Below are 17,652 nucleotides of genomic sequence, written 5' to 3' on the forward strand. Positions count from 1 at the left end.
GGTGCGTATCGGTTTACTCTGCATGAAGAACTTCTTAACGAATGCCTTGAAACCCTTGTAGCGGATCATAGCTTCGTCGATGTCGACGTTTCGACCAAGGTTGAAGTTGTCCCGACAGCATTTCAACACCTCATCCAACACGGGTTGTACTTTGTAAAGAGGGTGTTTCTTGGTGTGGTGGTAGAAATGTTGACGGTCGTCAGGAGTGTCCATCGCCCAATTGTAGGCATCTTCGTCCGGGTTCCGACATCTCAGAAATTTGGAAAGGCGAAGATAGCACTTCCTGTCATGACTATTGAGATGAGTTCATTTCTTAGACCACGTCGTGTCGACCAGTAGTCGTTTATGCTCTTCAGTGGGACGAGCCCCATCATCAGTCTAATCCCAAAGGACGCTCTGATCTCGACCAACGTCGTTCTCGGCTCATTGGCAATTCTGAGGGCCTGGTTTGTCCAATTCACGATCGATTGCATGATGGCCAACGGAAAAAACTTTAAAAAGTGATCCATTGGGCTCATACCGGTGGAGTTGTAGGTAGGCCCATTGCCAGGTCCCTCAAATGGGCGAACCCGGTGCGGCTTTCCACGCCTCTTCCACCAATGACAGTCTGGTACCTTGTAATGGTCCGAGTCTGAGTAGGATGAAGGGTCATCTTCTAGGGGCCATGAATCCAAATCCCGGATTGGTCTTTGCCGACGTCGTTGAGGTGGTAACACCATCTCTTCATCAGAACCGTCTGAAGACTCTCTCTCTTCATCCTCAAATTCAGACCCCATGTCCGAAGCTTCACCGCCACCTTCGCCTTCACTGCCTTCATCGCCATCTGATGGGCTGATGACGGTCTGGTACCTCGTAATGGTCCGAGTCCGAGTAGGATGAAGGGTCATCTTCTAGGGGCCATGAATCCAAATCCCGGATTGGTCTTTGCCGACGCCGTTGAGGTGGTAACACCATCTCTTCATCAGAACCGTCTGAAGACTCTCTCTCTTCATCCTCAAATTCAGACCCCATGTCCGAAGCTTCACCGTCACCTTCGCCTTCACTGCCTTCATCGCCATCTGATGGGCTGGTACTATCTCCAGACTCCCCAGATCGCTCATCACTACTACTAGATCCATTACTACCTGTGTTTGATACAAAACAATAAATTTGGGAACATTCAGTCACATATTGAAGCTACTTCAAATTTCTATGTTTTCATTTTGAATTTAAGTCAAACATTTTTGCTTGACAAATCCATTGAAAAAGTACTCACTACTTTAGCTTTCGCTATCTGATCACAAGTGACAAGTGAAATGCATCTATTTACTGTTACTGAAGGTTAGAAGTTTTCCCCTCAAAAATTATATTTGTAAACAATTGGTTGACTGACCATCTAATTTGTTTAAAACAGTTTTTTTAAAAGACTTTGACTTTGACTTCAGGAGAAGGTTAAAATGTGCCAACAAATGTAAAGTTTTGAGTACGGTAGTATATATATATATAACCCTGTGGGGGAATTTCCATCGCTGCATTTGATCATGAATTTATTATCTTCACTAGTACATGCCATACACTTGGTAGAAACAGTATATCAGGTTTGGCAGCATTATCTGCTACATCGTCAACTAATGTGACGTCACTGATATCGAAGTCAGAAAGAAGTACACTGGAGCCATCCGTGACGTAGACCAGAATGGTATCAGGCGGTATACCAGATGACACAAGAAGAGTCTTAGCAGCTGCGATGTCCTCGAAGGCTTGATGTTTGTTACAAGAAAACTTGTCCGTACTCATTATTAAACAGTGGTTATGTCTAGGTCACAGCAAAAGTGTTCAGCTGTAAGTTGAGAGCCCCATCAATATATTCAGCTGTCTTGTTGAATATAAGCATAATTTGAGCTTCATTTGCTATAGCACTAACATTTGGTCTTTTATTTAGTAAAAAATCTAAATATCCAAATATCCTCTCCGGCAGCTTGTTATGCTTTGGTGTTGACGCAGTCTCTTTTCGGAAGGATGCATCAGTTTTGTAAATTACTGTACTGACCTCCTGGTTGGTATTCTTTGGTAACTCTACGAATGTACTTTGTATACAGGTTCTCATTTTGTCGTTATTGAGTTTGAGAAGCAGCAAAGTGTGGAGAAAATCCACAACTAATACTTTTGTAAAGGCTCATAAGCAAAAATGGAATTCATCCTATTCATCATTTTATTCCTGCCTATTAGAGAGAAATAACATTCATGAATTTGTACAAAAAGTATTACAGCTTACCACAATTGAGGGGGCGGGGGCAATGGTACAACTTTTATATGACATTGATTTTGTTTTGAAATTAACGTATTCTACGAAGTGGATACTTACCGATACTTCAGCATAAAGCACATGATACAGCACTCTGCGCCGTTGTGGGTCACATGTTATGGTGCTTGCTGGCTGCCATTTTTCAATGAACTGGATCAGCCCTGTGGGTCTGGGCAAGCTGTAGAAAAAAAGAGGGCATGATTGAAGGAATAATTATTTCTTACTTTCATTTCATGAGAAAAATGACAAAAGGTGCATTCAGAGTTCCAGCGATTTCAATGAGCGAATGTTATAATTTTACGCATCACGCACATCATTAAGCCTAAGCATACACAAGAGGTTAGCATCGAGCAATTGTTGATGAAATTGCCAGAGAGACCTCTAAATCTATTGATGTTTTCAAGACTAACTGCTAAAATTGATTTAGCTGACAATTGTTCACATCAAACGTGACTGGTTTAGTTAGGTGCTTCCCCTAAGGGACAATTCACAAACACTTCTAAAGGGGGGGCCTGATGCAAAAAAATTGTATTGCGAACATTTTTCGCCCCCCCCCTTTACAGACCTCGAAAATTTCAGCTCCCTTTTTGACATGAAAATTATGGGTCAACCCCATAGAAAAGCATATAAACTCAATTTTTCCAGGAAAATTTGTGGTCATTAGGAGGGTCAAAAAAATTCAGGGCCCCCTTTTTGCATCAGCCCCCCAACAAGTGTTTGTGAATGGTCCCTAACCCTGACATTATCAAAGCTATCCCTGCCCATGTATACACCATGACCATGGTAATGTGATCACACAAGGTCGAAAATAAAACAGTAATTCTGAAGAAAATGCTACAAAAATGTTCAATTCAATTGCACCTCACCCATGTCACCCCTGGTTAGACCACCACTAAATGTCATGCTCTGTGTGATGGGCAATATATTGTTGCAATTCCATAATCATATTGCCACCGATGTGGGAACGAAACTGAAATCATAAACACCTCTTACATTTTTGGTAGAAAGTGGCATGCAAACTCAAATCACAAATGGATAGGTTAAGCCTGAGCAATATTGATGTGTCATGTACGTAGCATTTGAAAGGGCGAGCATGTGTTATTTGGCGTTGTGTTGCCATGGAGTTGGTAAGCTTACACACATGACACATGTTTCCGAAAAAGACAATTCATTATGAAAATAAGCAACCGTTTTCTTACCCTTCTCTACTAAAAGCTGCCTCCACTCTCCCGGCGCCAGCTCAAAATCCACTGTGGGAGAATGGGGTCTGCTGTCATTGGTTGATGCCATCTTAATTATGATCTTTCAAGTTTCAAGTTTGAGTTTCAAGTTTGAGTTTCAAGTTTGAGTTTCAAGTTTGAGTTTCAAGTTTGAGTTTCAAGTTTCACGCAGGGTTGCCAAAAGATTTCAGCCCGAATCGTGGGTCAAATAATCAAAAAGTCGCCCAATTTTTCTCTTTACCATTGGTTTCTATGGGGCAGGAAACTATCGAAGTCGCGGGGAGCTAAAGTTGAAAAAGTAGCCCAATTTTTTTTAACCATTGGTTTCTATGGGACAGGAAATTGTCAAAAGTCGCGGGAAAAATCTTCAAAAATTGCCCAATTGGGCTACCAAATCGCGGGTTTGGCAACCCTGGTTTCACGATTTTTCTGCGAGTGGATTTTTGAAGAGCAGAATTGTTTACGTTTTTCGCCAATAACCGTGTTATTTTCGTATCATATTCGATGCACGCCCATAAGAACGGAGCCGCCAACATCATGCACATTGCATGGCCTGACGTTCAAAGCAATGAATGTACACCAGTGATGTACACACGTGGTGTGCATGTACCCGATACATGTACCGTCTAATTCCTCGTTTTTTTTGGATCGAATACGACAAAATTTCAGTAAACTAAAATTATACACACCTTCAACATATCATATCACACATATAATGCTCAAAATATAATTTTTTAATGTCCGTTGATGAAAAAATATTTTTTGGTAACTTTCTTTTTATTTACTTGGACATGTGCAATTTCAACCGTATGAGGGCAGTATCCAGGTCTGAAATTTCTGGGTACCTGGAGAGCAATAATCAGAGGGGGTAGGGTGCTGAAAACACTGCCAAATATTTTTGAAAATTATTATCTTCTTCTGTGCCAAAAATGAAAACGATCCATAGATCTTTAATTTTCATTTCGAACCACCTTAAAGTGCCACAAATGTGTGCTGAAGCATGCTGTATACAATTTGATCATGTTCATCATGTTGTGTTTCAGAAAAAAATACTTCATCTTTGGTGATAACTTCTTCACTGAAACACGACAATTCACCATGAGCAAATTGTACCAGTTTACAACGATCAGCAATACATACAGTATATTTAAAAATGTGTTTAGTTCACTTTATATGTCACACATGTCGAGTATATGACCTTGTGATTCTGTTGCTCGCCGTAACGGTGCTGTTATCAATTTATTTATTAGGCCCATAACCCTACACCCAGCCAGATATACAGGCACTTTTAGGTCAGCCAGTACCGCCTTGAGCAAAAGATTTGAGGTGCCATGAACCTTATCCAAAAAATCAAAAGCTAGCTGTCTTAAATGGTATGAGTGTCCACCCAACAAAAAAATTATATTAAATTGATTTCCGTGAAATGACATTTTCCAGATAGTCATTTTGCGAAGGTATGTTTTCCAGTGTCGATGGTAGCCACTCTTCTCGTCCACACCTTTGGCAAAAGCCTTGCACATAGTACGTTACTAAGCACACGGTACCACTTTCTGCAGTATTAGTACTTAGTCCAGACAAAGTTGGCGCCCCAACAGTTTCTCCCCAAGTGTGCAAGTCTTCAAATTGTTTAAATGATGTTGAGATTGTTTCTGCCATCGACACTAGAAGGTGCAATCCACAAAAGAAATTGTTCATTTCAGTTAGTTTGGCTTTGACATCAGGGGTGAATGAATCCCACCCTTCATTATAAAGGGGTAAACACTCCGCTCTGTAGGCCTGCAGCATATTATTGAATTTAGATTCCCTATCTGCACAATCACTCATTGTGTTCTTAATTTTGACAAGAATTTGCATTCCAATGTCATCTTTTCCCTCATTGTTTTGTTTTTGTCCATTATGAATATCATTAATATCTTCTAGAATTAATTTCAGAGTCGTCAACGTGTCTTCAGCTGATTTGGATACAATGTCTCGCATACCCAAAACATATGCATTCCCTGAATCATCGCTTAGCGTGTATGACATATAATAGTCACCACATTTTGGTGTTTCATCTGTTGCTAAAGTCAGATTCTCAAATTCAATCTGCATTGTTTGCAACATTGAATACTAGCTCAACATGAATGGACAATTTTTGGTCCATATATATAGTATATAACCGGTACCCACCTTGCTAGCCATCGTCACTCGCTCAGAAATGATCAGAAATCAGGCCCAAAAATCATTTCGTTTATTACATTCCAATGTGCGGTAACTTCCAAACACGTGTGATTGGCGATGACAGCGTGAGAGCGCAGAGAACAATTTTGACAGTCGTGAACACATACCACAAGATCCGATATACCCGGAAGTAAAGTGCACAATTTTGGCTTTTTATTTCTTATAAAAAGAATTATGGGTAAAATGGGCGAGGGGCTGGCTTTGCAGACTCGGGTCACAGTGCCGTCGTGTATGGAAATCAGAACATGATCGGGTGATTATCTTGTTGTGGATGGGTAGATATCCAATCACTGCATTTGTTAGAAACTTTTATTGATTAATCGGTAGTATTGATTAATAATTGGCTTTGTTGTTAAAAATCAGCGGAGCTGAGAGCTGGTCGTGGTTTCACGATGCCGAGTTGGTGTTAAATTTGAATGAAAGTTTATCGAGTGAATGAGCCGATCAAGTTCACTGAAATCATTTTTTTACTGGAGTCTCCGCGTGAGTCGACTCGCGTCGAAATTCCACTGCTGGGCAAGAAGTGGTCATAACTGTTATGTACAACTTTTTTAAAATTCAACTGCATTAACCATTTTTTTGCATTTAGTTCATACCACATGCCCCCCCCCACCTTTATGTCACTCACCTAAATGTACTTAACATTATTTATAATTGTATAAGGGCCTGCTTGGAAAGCAGTGCTTGACACTGAAGTGGAATTACCCTCAATAAAGAAAGATTATTATTATTATCATTATTATAATTGTAATTTGATGACAGCATTGTGACCACCTTGGAGTCTTTCCATACAACAAATGTCAGGCCATCCTTCTGTCTGACATAGTAAGTGCCTCTCTTTATCCTCTTTAGATGCGTCATTTTCTCTGTAGATTTGTATGCATTGCTCCTTTCTTGATCTCTTCCATTTTCTCCTGGGCATGGTCTATTGGGTGAAGAATGAAGATGTACTTCTTTTACATTGCCTCATTGCCTCTACAATGCCTCATGTAGTAGGATAGCGATGATGAAAGTTTTTGTGTGAGTCCTGTGAACAGAACATGGCCATTTGAAAAGACAGATTTCAGACTGCTAGCAGCATCGCCTATATTCCCTCATAATTGCATTCTAATATGAGTTGAATCACCTGTTGGGTGCAGATATTGTAACCTTTCTCTGATCTTCATCATCTTTTACCGCATGAAATTTAACCCCTGGCAAATAGTCAGCACAGACACAAATAGTTGTAATAGTGGCCCTTGCACAGGTTTATACCACATCCAGGACAGCCACATCTAGTAGATTTCTTGTTGCCATTCTTGTTCCTTACATTCCTTTCCAAACAGAATCGCGCACTTTTGTATGGCATCTTGGCTGGATGGTGTTGCGGTCCATTAGCTATTGGCACTGGCTGAGCTCAAGCTTGAGGGGGGTTGGTGGTTCCCTCTCTGAAACCATCAATTAACCCATCAGCAGTCCGTAGCACAAATCTTGCATGTGTCAGCATCTTTGGCTTTCTACTATTTGAATCTTCATCGTCACTGCTGTGGTACTCATCACTACTATCACTTTCTTCAACCTCATACTCACTCTCCTCAATATCCTCCTCTTCCTGGTCCTCATCCTCCTCCTCCTCCTCCTCCTCCTCTTCATCATCATTATCTTCCTCTTCCCCCGCCTCCTCCACCTCCACCTCCTGATCTTTAATATCATTGTCAGCCTTGTCATTCTGGCGGTGCTTTTTATCCTTGTCACTCTGATTGTGCTTTTGATAACAGATCCAGTCATTCACCTGGGCGACGTCGAGCAGGTAGTATAACACCTTCATCCACCAGTTCTTGGCTTTTCTGGTGCAGGTGTAGTATGCACGCAGCTGGTCTCCTCTGTCAACGCCGCCCATGTGCTTCGTGTAATCCACTGCATGAGGTGATGCAGAGATTCTTTTTTCTTCCCTTGTTGACATGCCATCGTCCTTAATTTTCCTGAGTACGGTGTGCCCATCTCGGTGAGCTTGATGGGCTGATGACAGGAACATGACTGTCTTCGAGTCTTTCCAGACAGTGCATGTCAGTTGATTGTTTTGGCGTATGTACGAGGGGGTATCCAAAAGTTTTTGACATCACACAGAAGCGAAAGTGCTATACCGATGAAATTTTGCCAGTGTAATCACTGGTCCTTATGTACATTATGGTCCAAAAATGGTCTCATAAGTATGTTTACTTTCTTTACATGGGCACTAGATGGGCAGTAGGCGCATAACCTGTAATATGGTGAAAATTGAGGCACGCATCATGATTAAGTTCCTGCATTTGAAGGGTTAGGCCTACAATGCTCAGAAAATCTATGATGAAATTAAAGCAATCGACGTTGATGATTGCCCATCATATGGCACTATTGCTTTTTGAAAAAGGAATTTCCAAACTGGCCACATGTCCCTCACAGTTGAGCCAAGAAGTGGGCGTCCATCACTTACGGATGATGCGCCACAGTGAAAAAAACTCAAGAAAGTGGAGGATCTTATCACGAAAAGGTTATGCGCCTACTTCCCATCTAGTGCCACCTGTGAAGAAAGTAAACATACTTATGAGACCATTTTTGGACCATAATGTACATAAGGACCAGTGATTACACTGGCAAAATTTCATCGGTATAGCACTTTCGCTTCTGTGTGATGTCAAAAACTTTTGGATACCCCCTCGTAGAATGTTCCACGTTCGGCTTTCGCCATGTCTTTGATCTTCTGATGGTACTGTGGATTCTTTGCCGCATTTGCCAGTAGCTCAACAGGTAGGCCTTTGCTGTTCACCTTGACAGCCCCAGTGAAGTAAGTGTCTCTGCTGAGTAGACGCCGGGCCACATCTACGGAGGTCTACAGTCTATCTGTAAAAATGTGGTGATGTAAGTCTAACTTCGGGTTGGTTGTCTCCATTGTGATGCTGGCCATCTTTGCCTTCTTCTTACTATCATCATAAGGGTGACAAAAGTTTATTGTGTATCCCGATCTAGATTCTGCGAGTACATAGAGTTTGAAGCCTTGTTTTATGGGTTTTGACATCATGAACCACTCCTTCATTCCAGCTTTGAATCCACGGTACTATATCATTGCCTCGTCAATAGCTAGTTCACGAGAGGGGTTGTACAGACCCCTGCAGGCTTCCAGCACATACCTTCATGATATCCATTCTGCCCTACGATCACTACGTCTACCCATCCTCCTTGTAACTCTGAAATGAATACATGGATTACATGGGATGCAAAATTATATGGCTTCAAACACATTTTACTATAACATATAGGTCGATTGCGCAGAAAGTCATTAGTTCAACTCGTACTCCACTATGCACGTGGTGCCGATGTGCTGCCTGTCAGCTGCAGTGATGCGTGGCTGGCAACTGATTTTCATAACAAAAAAAACAAACACCATTTTTACCCATAATTTCACTGTTTTGCTGCCAACTCTTGACCAATTTCAAGCAAATAAAGTGCAATGCACCCCCAATATCTATTACTCAAACTCCAGTAAAAGTGGCGACATTGGGGTTGAAACTGATGGCGCCATGCGTGTTGTACATACATACAACATTAATTGTTTAGATGCAATCTGTCCATGGTACTCACCCATGTTCATTGCCACTTCTATCGTTATGTCATTGATCTGTGTGATTATCTGTAGGTAGGAAATTAACATACAGTAATAAAATTCCTTCCCAAGTTGATGGAGCCAGTTCGATAAATCATCTGGTTGAGTAGTCGTTGTGCCAGGGGGATAGATGTATAGAATTTCTTTGGGGGATAGGTCGTGATGTGAGTCTTGAAATTCGTCATGTAGCCAGTAGCAGCTTCGCATGATGTATATATTTTAAATCCTGCCTTGGTCGGCTTCAGTGTCATGAAGAATTTGTGGGCTAGTACTTGAAGCCTTTATAATTTGTACCAAACCATCACCTCGTCGATTGACAGGTCTCTAAGACATCTGTATTTTGTCTGGCAATTGTGTAACACCTCTTCCCAAATTCTTCTGATGGGCCAAAATGGCGCACCCTCATCTCCTGCCTCTTTCTTTGTTTCTCTTCTTTGTTTCTTTCAGGCATTCTTGCCAAGTCATCTTGTAGGGAGCAGCAGGTGATGTATCTTGACATGGAAAAATATACGTGTTCAGCATGAACAAAATCAATTATACCTACCTTCCGCAATTGCTTCTCATTACTTTCATCTATCAGTAGATTCCGTTTGGCCACATAATGTCCAGTAGGTAGTATTGCAGAACCGTGTTTGACATCATCATGGAATACCTCGCGCATAACACCACGGTCAAAAGAGGGATATAGCATTGTGACATCAATCATAGCCAGGATGGGTTGACCAGTAGTGTCTGGTATTGGTGATCTTCACCATCCCCATTATCATGCGAATACCAAACCAGGCTTTGCTTTTTGTCAGTGCTGATGATCCTGGCCTCCCTAATTTGGCACAGCTTGTCATAATTTGTGTGGTTTAAATTTGCAAGGCTAGCACAATTTGAGGGATAGACAGGACATGGTTATAACTGTTACGTACAACATTTATGTCACTCACCTAAATCCATTGTAATAGAATGGCAGCATTGTGACATACCTTGGAATCTTTCCATACAGCAAATGTCAGGCCATCCTTCTGTCTGGCATAGTAAGTGCCTCTCTGTGTCCTCTTTAGATGCGTCATTTTCTCTGTAGTTGTAGATTTGTATGCATTGCTCCTTTCTTGATCTCTTCCATTTTCTCTTGGGCATGGTCTATTGGGTGAAGAATGAAGATGTACTTCTTTTACATTGCCTCATTGCCTCTACAATGCCTCATGTAGTAGGATAGCGATGATGCAAGTTTTTGTGTGAGTCCTGTGAAAAGAACATGGTCATTTGAAAAGACAGATTTCAGACTGCCAGCAGCATCGCCTATATCCTCCTCATAATTGCATTTTGATATGAGTTCAATCAACTGTTGGGTGAAGAAATTGAACCTTTCTCTTCTCTTCATCATCTTTTACCGCATGAAATTTACCCCCTGGCAAATAGTCAGCACAGACACAAATAGTTGTAATAATGTGAGCAATATGTGTTGCAGCATTAATAGTACAATTTTATCATGTCACCCAGGATTTAGCACAGCGTCATAAACCTTGTCCTTCTCAATATATTGGTCATCAAAAAAGTTGATGCGACCATATGCAAAATCAGCGAGTCAGTCTCCATCTTCTCTCACATTAGTGATAAATAGTACATTGCCTGCATACACTTCCCATAAATTAAAAACATGGCCACCTTTTTCAGTAACTTGTCACAATGGAGCACTGATGCCCTTATTGGCAATGCCCAAAACCTTAAACATCCAGCATACTTAAGCATCTGACAATAAGATCTTCAATATTCAATAATCCATTGGTATGGTACAGTGTAGTCCCACTTGCTATAGATGCCAGTTGGACTTGCGCTACTAGAGTCCGATCTTTATTCATGTTCCTTATTGTAGTTTCACTGGGAAGCCTATCAAAACTGATGCCACAAACATCCAGAACAATTTTAAAGATTTCACTTACATGTGAAAGAAATATGCTCAGAAAGCAAATCCAAAACTCAAGGTGCTTAAGAAACTAAAAACCAACTGATGGCACCATTCATTCTGTACATACATACAACATTAATTGTTTAGATGCAATCTATCCATGGTACTCACCCATGTTCACTGTCACCTGTACTGTAGTGCCATAGATCAGTGTGATTATCTGTAGGTAGGAAATTAACATACAGTTATAAAAATTCCTTCCCAAGTTGATGGAGCCAGTTAGGTAAATCATCTTGTTGAGTAGTCGTTGTGCCAGGGGGATAGATGTATAGAATTTTGTTGGGGGATAGGTCGTGATGTGAGTGTTGAAGTTCGTCATGTAGCCAGTAGCAGCTTCGCATGATGCATATATTTTAAATCCTGCCTTGATCGGCATCAGTGGCATGAAGAATTTGTAGGCTAGTACTTGAAGCCTTTATAATTTGTACCAAACCATCACCTCGTCGATTGACAGGTCTCTAAGACATCTGTATTTTGTTTGGCAATTGTGTAATACCTCTTCCCAAATATTATTCTTCTGATGGGCCAAAATGGCGCACCCTTATCTCCCGCCTCTTTCTTTGTTTCTCCTCTTTGTTTCCTTCAGGCATTCTTGCCATGTCATCCTGTAGGGAGCAGCAGGTGATGTATCTTGTCATGGAAAAATATACGTGTTCAGCATGAACAAAATCAATTATACCTACCTTCCGCAATTGCTTCTCATTGCTTTCATCTATCAGTAGATTCCGTTTGGCCACATAATGTCCAGTAGGTAGTATTGCAGAACCGTGTTTGACATCATCATGGAATGCCTCGCGCATAGCGCCACGGTCAAATGATGGATATAGCATTGTGACATCAATCATAGCCAGGATGGGTTGACCAGTAGTGTCTGGTATTGGTGATCTTCACCATCCCCATTATGCGAATACCAAACCAGGCTTTGATTTTGTCAGTGCTGGTGATCCTGGCCTACTCAATTCGGTGCAGCTTGTCATTTGTGTGGTTAAATTGGCAAGGGTAGTACAATTTGAGGGATAGACAGGACATGGTTATAAATGTAACGTACAACATTTATGTCACTCACCTAAATCCATTGTAATAGGATGACAGCATTGTGGACACCTTGGCGTCTTTCCATACAGCAAATGTCAGGCCTACTGTCTGGCATAGTATGTGCCTCTCTGTGTCCTCTTTAGATGTGTCATTTTCTCTGTAGTTGCAGATTTGTATGCATTGCTCCTTTGTTGATCTCTTCCATTTTCTCTTGGGCATGTGCTATTGGGTGAAGAATGAAGATGTACTTCTTTACATTGCCCCATTGCCTCTACAATGCCTTCATGATCGCATCCATGTTGGTATATTCTCTGACTCCATACGATCACTTCCCTTTCCTCTGAAAGCAATTTTGTAGAAAGAAAATATGTAGAAAGAAATTATGAATTTTGAAGCTTGTGGATTTATACAAATATATTTCTTGATCTCTTCCATTTTCTCTTGGGCATGGTCTATTGGGTGAAGAATGAAGATGTACTCCTTTTACATAGCCTCATTGCCTCTACAATGCCTCATGTAGTAGGATAGCGATGATGCAAGTTTTTGTGTGAGTCTTGTGAAAAGAACATGGTCATTTGAAAAGACAGATTTCAGACTGCCAGCAGCATCGCCTATATCCTCCTCATAATTGCATTTTGATATGAGTTCAATCAACTGTTGGGTGAAGAAATTGAACCTTTCTCTTCTCTTCATCATCTTTTACCGCATGAAATTTACCCCTGGCAAATAGTCAGCACAGACACAAATAGTTGTAATAATGTGAGCAACGTGTGTTGCAGCATTAATAGCACAATTTTATCATGTCGCCCAGGAATTGGCACAGCATCATAAACCTTGTCCTTCTCAATATATTGGTCATCAAAAAAGTTGATGCAACCATAAGCGAACAATCCAGAACAATTTTAATGACTTCACTTACATTCATGAAAGAAATATGCTTAGAAAGCAAATCCCAAACACATTTGTGTAGGACTGGCTTAAAGCAGCACCTTTTTTATCATAAAAGTTAATAGAATTGTTGATATTGTCATCGAATCTGCTGCTTCAAATTCCAGGTTTTATACCTGGACCCATCTATACCCTGAACGTCATGTACTGCTTCAACAAACAATTTTGTCAATTTTGTCATTCTCAGAACTTTGATTTTTATTACTCTACAATGTACCTTCTATGGCATATTTACAAAAGCTCTGAAAAGACTCCTAGTATGGAGTCAGGGCTTGCCCTATTGATACGGGCTTTGAAAAAAAAGTGAGTATATGCCTTATGACAACTTGCATGGTAACTAACCTCTTTTGCTACCCAGTCTTTGCCCTGTATTAGATGCAAGAGTTATCATCTTGTTTCTTTTGGGCAGCCAAAGTTAATTGACCACCATCTACCAGTTCACATTTGGTCAGTTTTTCTTCTAGTCTTGATCGTTTGACTCATGATCCGTATCGCTTCTTCTTGCAACAGATTATGCATACCTTAGGCAGCATGTGTGGTCTGTTTGTAGACGGCCAAACACCTATGCTAAAACCATAGACCCTGGAAGATACTTGCTATAGAGTTCTGCATAGTCTGTAGAGTTCTTGTGTTATTACCATTTGGTGCAGAGGTTTTTTACCCATCCTATTCCCGACAACCACGTTGGCTTCCAAAGGAATTGGCGCTCCACAAGGAACAAGTTCATGTCCAGACGACGTACTCTTGGACTTTCCAGCATCACACGACTTCGATGAAAAAGAAGAGGTAGGCCCTCCACCAGCTGATCCGATGTCAACACCTTCATCGTTGAGCGCCATTTTCATTCTCATTTCCATTCTTTTTATGGTTCGTTGAAGGTTCTTCTTTGCCTGTGCGAGGTTTTTACATCTTTGTAATAATTCATCAGGCTGCAATTTGACAGAACTGCTGGATGACAGTCTGTCAACATGGATGGGCTCATCAGATGATAGAGATCTGTGGGCTCGCAAGATGCCAGCTATGTTGCGGCATTCCTGGCAGCAGTTCTGTGTACCTTTTTCAGTAATGTTGCATGTTGTTAAGCGTACAGTTGATGTGCCCTTTACCCCATTCTCTATCACCAGCTGTTGTACTTGGATGGCTTTGTTACCTATTTTATTGTTTCGAACCACTTTGTGGTACTTGGTTGACGGGTGTCCCACACATATTTTGAATGTGTGCACTTCTTGTAGTAAGTCAATGCAAGTTTTTGAGTTTAAGCAAGGTCCAAAGTGGAGCAGATCAGTAGTCAAAATGCATCCAAAAATACGCACATTCCCAGTACTATCTTTGTTTACAGTCACAGACTTTACAATTTCTGGATCTTTATTTGGGTCATCATGTTGCTGTATCCAAAAATACATATTTCCATGTTCTGTGGGCTGATTAAACCATCCTGGAGGGGGTGGCAGCATAACTATTGATGTTAGCATCTTGTGGCTATGTTGTGCAGGCATTGGTATCCCTTTGAAGGCATTAGTGGTCACCATCACATTCCCATATCCAGTCCACAGACATTGATGAGATTCTGAAACAGGCAATAAGTACACCATACAAGTATTGTAATATCAAATTATATTAATATAATTAGAGTAATTTACAGCACAGGAATGTTCACAAGTTGAAAAAGTTGTCAAAATGTAACTGCCTTTCCTCAGTTAATTTGCACTGTATTATGATTGCAAAAACTAGTCCAGCAATACAAGCATGCACTATTGGCAGAGTACTATGTGTACTATTTTCAGAAAAAAATACTTTTAAAACTAATTTAGTTCCACAATACTATATATGTACACCACGTTGTACATGGAGGCTCTCTTTGATAGCTGTGTGAAGGTGTTCAAAGACGAATTCAACTCTGTCAGAGGTACAATATCATCAATTGGACACAGTTCATCATATTTCGCATCTTTTGTGCCACCAATCTAGCCATTGCTTTAATACTAGCCTGCTCTTTGACCCATGACAAAAATGCAGTACTTTCTCCGGGGCCAAGTTGTAAATGGGGATACTTTGGGTGTACAACAACAAATCTGTGAAACTGCCTTGTTTATATCTGTGTCGATTTCTACATTCCTTGAAATGAAACTCACAGCTTTTCACTCTAGACAGACTCTACCCTTTGAAGGTTACTTTCTGAAGAGTCCCTCACATCTTTCGTTGTTTGTTCCAAGTTATAATTATTGATGCCTTTTGGTGTATAAGAAAAAATCTGTGAGAAGTTTTTTGTTCATTTTCACTGCCTAGTTGTTTTGTTTTTTGTTTTTTTGTAAAAGGATGTATTCAGCAATATTTTGCGTTGTATCTTTGACTGATGTCAGATTTGTGGCACCCTTTTTCTGGCCCATAATGAATGCTCAATTTCTGCCAAATTGGCGGATGGGCCAAATGGATCTCGCCATGCACAGAAAGTATGTTAGCATCTTTTATGCCACCAATCTAGACATTGCTTTAATACTAGCATGCCATTATCCCTAGCCAGTTGTATTGCTTGGAAGGTTATGTGAGACTTATGATTATCTAAGATAAGGAGGATTGGATGATTGGGAACATTGAGTATACTTTATGAGATGTTTCAAGTAGGTGCAGAACACTTCCTCATTACTCCAACCTGACTTCTTGGGAGAACATGGTGGCATTTGTTATAAACTGGCCGTATCAGGTCTTTGCTGATTTTGTAGACCGTGGTGGAACATCTAGGATGTACGTTGAAGTTGGCCATGTAGTGTGTGGCAGAGTCGCAGAGAGCATACACCTTGAACCCGGCGCGTATCGGTTTACTCGGCATGAAGAACTTTTTAACGAATGCCTTGAAACCCTTGTAGCGGATCATAGCTTCGTCTATGGCGACGTTTCGACCAAGGTTGAAGTTGTCCCGACAGCGTTTCAACACCTCATCTCGCACAGGTTGTACTTTGTAAAGAGGGTGTTTCTTGGTGTGGTGGTAGAAATGTTGCCGGTCGTCAGGAGTGTCCATCACTTCCTCACCACGAATACCTTTCATCACTGTCTCTTCGAACCTGAAAGAGCAAACTAATAACATTTGTGTGATGTTATTTACACTTTTCCAGGTTTCTGTGATATCAAGGTTTCTAGCTTGCAATGTTTTACTCAATGATTTCATATATACGAGGGGATTCTTGCCGTAAGAAACAGGGTGACGCATGTATTTCCTCACCTATCGATGGCTTTAAGCATCAAGTTTACTATCATGTACTTATAATGAACCATTTTCTTTAACCCTTTCTTTCTTTCTTTATTTATTTCTTTATTTCTTTATTTCTTTATTTCTTTATTTCTTTATTTCTTTATTTCTTTATTTCTTTATTTATTTCTTTATTTATTTATTTTCCCTCGCTCTCTCTCTCCTTTTTTTGTATCATCATTTGGATGATTGATGGAAAAGCCTTACACCATGCCATTTCTGCAAGTCAGACTTCCAGGTTCAATGTTACATTGTCATGATTCTAGAACCAATTCTCTGATAAGGTCTTCAAGCTCTTAATGGACATGTAATATAGCTGTCTTCCTGGATTGCCATTTCATTATGATGATAATCAACAATTAGACGTTTGCTCATCTTCCCACCTTCCCAAAATAATTCCGAAACAATCACAATTAGGTTGAACACAAATGCAAATTTGCCTGGTGAAACGAAACCATTTGAAATCTTTTAATACCAATATCAAAAATATACTGAGGTAGAGTTGCCTCATTCATCCTCAACAATCGGAGCATTTCCGCAAGATGTTGTAGCTTGGTCCTGTCCTACAGAGCAAGAACGGGAATGCTTGGTCTCAGTGGGTCTTCCTTAGTGGAGTCGGCAATGGTGGTGGTTTTTCGTCTTGATAAGTTGTGCTGAAATACTTATTCCCTACATCTCTGGAGAAACCTGAGCTCCTTGCGCTGCTTTGGGGCCAAAGAGCTTCTTAGCGTACTGGTGAGAGTTTTTTTGCCTCCTGTGCATGTGGCTGACTTGTCTTTCCTTTTCCTTTGAGCTCTATTTTCCTGATCTTGTTATGAAGTCTCATTTCTTTCAGGAACTCTTGCTTCACTTTCAGTATTTCATGGTCTGATTTGTTGTCTTTCATTGCTTCATTTCTTCTTAAGATCTTGTTTCATTTTGTGTCATCACATATCTGTTCCACCTTGCATCCACCAACACTCAAGTTCTTGACTTCAGCACCCCTTGAAAGACGTTGTCCATCTATTCTTCTTGAGATTGAGTCCAAGAATAACAACACTTGGTGTGACCTCTGGCTTGGATTTCTTTTTATCACCGGCAGCATGATTGCGTGCACGATTGTCTCTTTTATTACCGGTTTGAGGA

General features: G+C 40.6%; 1 pseudogene; it reads right to left on the bottom strand.

Moving 5' to 3' along the window:
* Positions 1–1,795: 1,795 nt before the first annotated feature.
* Positions 1,796–5,523, bottom strand: LOC140150405 (uncharacterized; annotated as a pseudogene).
* Between the last annotated feature and the right edge of the window lie 12,129 nt (positions 5,524–17,652).

The sequence above is a fragment of the Amphiura filiformis genome, chromosome 4 (genome assembly GCF_039555335.1).
Source record: "Amphiura filiformis chromosome 4, Afil_fr2py, whole genome shotgun sequence".
NCBI classification, from domain to species: domain Eukaryota; kingdom Metazoa; phylum Echinodermata; class Ophiuroidea; order Amphilepidida; family Amphiuridae; genus Amphiura; species Amphiura filiformis.